At 42.4% G+C, this 3,682-nt stretch overlaps 1 pseudogene; it reads right to left on the reverse strand.

Moving 5' to 3' along the window:
- Nucleotides 1-937: 937 nt before the first annotated feature.
- LOC108591962 (nucleophosmin pseudogene) lies at nt 938-1,775 on the reverse strand (annotated as a pseudogene).
- Between the last annotated feature and the right edge of the window lie 1,907 nt (nt 1,776-3,682).

Genomic DNA, 3,682 nt, shown 5'->3' on the forward strand with positions numbered 1-3,682 from the left:
GCAGCCCTAATTAAAAACAGATTCCCAAGCCAGTTTATTTCATTTGTCCTTTAGAGGGCGCCCCAAGCTTGTAACTGACTGAGGAATAGCAATTTGCAGCTAAATAGATGGTCACCAGACATTCTGAAGCTGACTTTATCAGACAATCAGATAATATGGGGAAAGAAGGAAGAAGAAAGACTAGAAACTGAGCTGAGCTCGGTGGCTTATGCCTGTAGTCCAGCAGTTTGGGAGACTGAGGTGAGAGGATCGCTCGAGTTCAGGAATTCAAGACCAGTTTAGGCAACATAGCAAGATCCTGTATCTACAAAATTTTGGCAAGACCCTGTTTCTACAAAATTAAAAAAATATATATCTGTGCATGTTGGCATGCGCCTGTATATTAGCTGCTAGGAAGGCTGAGGTGGGAGGATTGCTTGGGTCCAGGAGGTCGAGGCTGCAGTGAGCTGTTTGTGCCACTGCATTCCAGCCTGGGCCACAGAGCGAGACTGTCTCTAAAACATATATATGTATGTGTATATAATACATATTTGTAAAGATATAGTAATATTATTTTAATAATATTTAATATTTTTAATATATATTATACATATATGACTGATCATTACCACTGGCAGTATTATTTTTACTTTATTAAAATACTGAGTTTTATTTCACAAGTATATTTTTGTCTCCCCACCATTTCCGTGACCACCACTACTACTATGCCCATTATAACTTTCCATACGTACTTAAAACCAAGCAAAGGGTGGAGTTCCATCTTTAAAAACTGCAGGCATTTTGGACAACACATTCTTGGCAATGGAACCTGGACAACATTTATCAAACACAGTACGGAAAGTTCTCACTCTGCATTATAAAAAGGACAGCCAGATATCCACTGTTACAGAAGTGAAATAAGACAGAACATTTTTAACAAATTCTTGAAACCACTTTCTTAAAGAGACTTCCTCCACTGCCGGAGATCTGGGAGAGCCTCCTGTCAGTCATCCGGAAGCAGTTCCTAGCATAATGATGAACTTGGTTCCACTCTGGGAAGAGAACCACCTTTCCTATACTTGCTTACATTTTTGCTTTCATGTCTTCTATAGAACCAGGTCCTTTTGGTGTTTTAGGAAATTTTTCCTGTTTTTTGAAAAATTCTTGTCCTTTTGACCTTGGTGTTGATGAAGGTTTTGAGTCTTTTCCTTTCTGATTTGACTTTTGTGCTTTATTGGCTGAAGTATTGCGTATAGATTTCTTCACCGGTGCTTTTTCTTCAGTTTCCTTATCATCACAATCATCATCATCATCATCATCATCTTCATCAGCAGCAAGTTTTGCTTTTTTCTGTGGAAACTTGCTACCACCCACTTTCTAGACATACTTAAGAGTTTCACATTCTCCTCCTCTTCATCTTCTGACTCTGCATCTTCCTCCATAGCTACTAAGTGCTGTCCACTGATATGCACTGGCCCTGAACCACACTTCAATCATAAAATCACTGGCAGTGTTATTTCAAAGCCCCCAAGGAAGCCATTGGCTGCACAGAGATTTTCAAAGCTGCCAGTGTTACTTTAACTGGACTGCCTTCATAATTCATTGCCTCTGCTTCAACAATGTGCAATTCATCCTTTGCACCAGCCCCTAAACACTGTTCTTAAAGATAACTCGTGCCCATTTTCATCATTATCCACCTTAAAGTGATCATCTTTGTCCGCCTTTAGTTCACAACTGAAAAGACAGTTCTGGGGCCTCAGGAGGCTCATGTCCATGTCCATCGAATCTTCCATCGGGTGGCGGCATGCACTTGGAAGGGAAGGCGGACGGAGATAAACGACCACCGCTCAAAAGAATAGCCGCACAGGACGGAATCACAGCAGGCGGCAGCGTTGGTTTTTTTAGATACATTAAGTATATGTCATGCATGGGAATTGAAAGAAGTTCATCCGCTTTTGATTCTGTATTGATGACATCCTGGTACAAAAAGAAACACAAACTCTAGAATAATCTTTGTGGCTAATAGGACTTCAGATTTAGCCTGGCCGTTGGAGCCGTATCAGTCTTGGCTCTGGTTTAATTTTCTAAGCAAGCACGTCCACGCTCCTATGTTTTCCTTTTGTTTCAGCTGTGCTGGTCTAATCACCTTTTTCCAAACTTGAGGTCCTACTGTTCCCCTCGCCAGGTTAAGTGGCACCTCCCTAGGCTGCCTTCGACATTCCGCAACCCTAGTCTGGATGCGGATTAGAACTTGTTCACATCTTCCTGGCTCATCCATATCCCTTGTAATTCTGAATTTTTTATACCTTGACTGACTGACGACAGTGTATGCCTTCTGAGTCCCAGGACCTCATCTTTAATAACCGTGAGTGGTACTTGCATGAAGATGGTTGATCCGTATTTGCTTGATGAAAATATTCGTTCTGGTTTGATGAGCTTAAAGTGAGACTGAGAGAAGGGCCTGGTTTTACGTTTTTCCCCCTAGGTCTTAGCATCCTGCCTGGAACAGAGCAGCACTTAACACACCATTGTTGACTGAGATGTATGTGTCCATGTTCATTACCTCCTTGCATGGGAATGTGATTTTCCTTGAGCCCATTCCTTTAGGCGGAATCTTTCCCCCCTCCCTCTCTTCCTGGCCCTCCCACTTCTCATTTTCTTCTGTGTTTGGCTCTTTTAAAGGGACTCCTGTGAGTTCGCAGTATTTCCTCCCTTTGTGGTCGGGGTTGCCTTTCTTCCCTGCTTCTCCCCTCTTTTCCTCCCCTCTTTTCCAAGCAAATATGGATCAACTATCTACGTACAAGTACTGCTCATGTTTATTAAAGATGAAGGCCTGGGATGCAGAAAGCATACACTCTTGTCCCTTTAAAAGAGCTTTTTTTTTTTTTTTTTTAAAAAGAATACATTAAATAAGAGTGAGCCAGTGAGAAGTGTAAGTGTTATTTGAGATATCTGCAACAACTCTAATGCATCTGCATATATCTGTGGTTTTACTGGTGACGAAGTCATGGGAACAGACAATACCACTGTGGTTTATCAGCCTACACTCAGATTGAACAAAATGTTACATTGCATTTGAGTTTAGTGAAAATAAAAATGTACTTCTCCCTCATGAATTTTCTTAATTCTGTTCAGAAACCCATGGTGGCAGGAGAGGTTTGTGATTCCGTAGGTTAAGAACATCTCTTCTACAAAAATATGACAAGCACATGATTTATTTTTAATGGTCAAATGCGTTTCTTTTCTTTCTTTGTTCCTTCCCTCACTTCTCCCTCCCTCCCTCCCTCCCTCCCTCCCTCCCTCCCTCCTCCCTCCTTCCTTCCTCCCTCCCTCCCTCCCTCCCTCCCTCCCTTCCTTCCTTCCTTCCCTCCCTCTTTCTATTAAAACCATATACATTTTCAGAAAAGCTTCTAAGTTGCTATCTTTAAGCACCAATTCCTATGGGTCACCAGAGACCTCTCTCAGTAGTTCTCAAGCTTAAGTGTGCATCAGAATCACCCACAGGGCTTGTTCAACTTCAGATGACAGTGCTCCACGCCCAGCGCTTTGATGCAGTTGGGGCCTGACAATCTGCATGTCTGACAAGTCCCTGGTGATGCTGATGTTGCTGGTGTGCTGCCTCTTTGAGAACCATTCCCTTCAAACCTTCAAACTCCCTCGCACAGAGTTTGACATTCCGACCTGCTGGTGGTTTGAGTTGGGT

Source organism: Callithrix jacchus, chromosome 5 (assembly GCF_049354715.1).
Source record: "Callithrix jacchus isolate 240 chromosome 5, calJac240_pri, whole genome shotgun sequence".
In the NCBI taxonomy this organism is placed as follows: domain Eukaryota; kingdom Metazoa; phylum Chordata; class Mammalia; order Primates; family Cebidae; genus Callithrix; species Callithrix jacchus.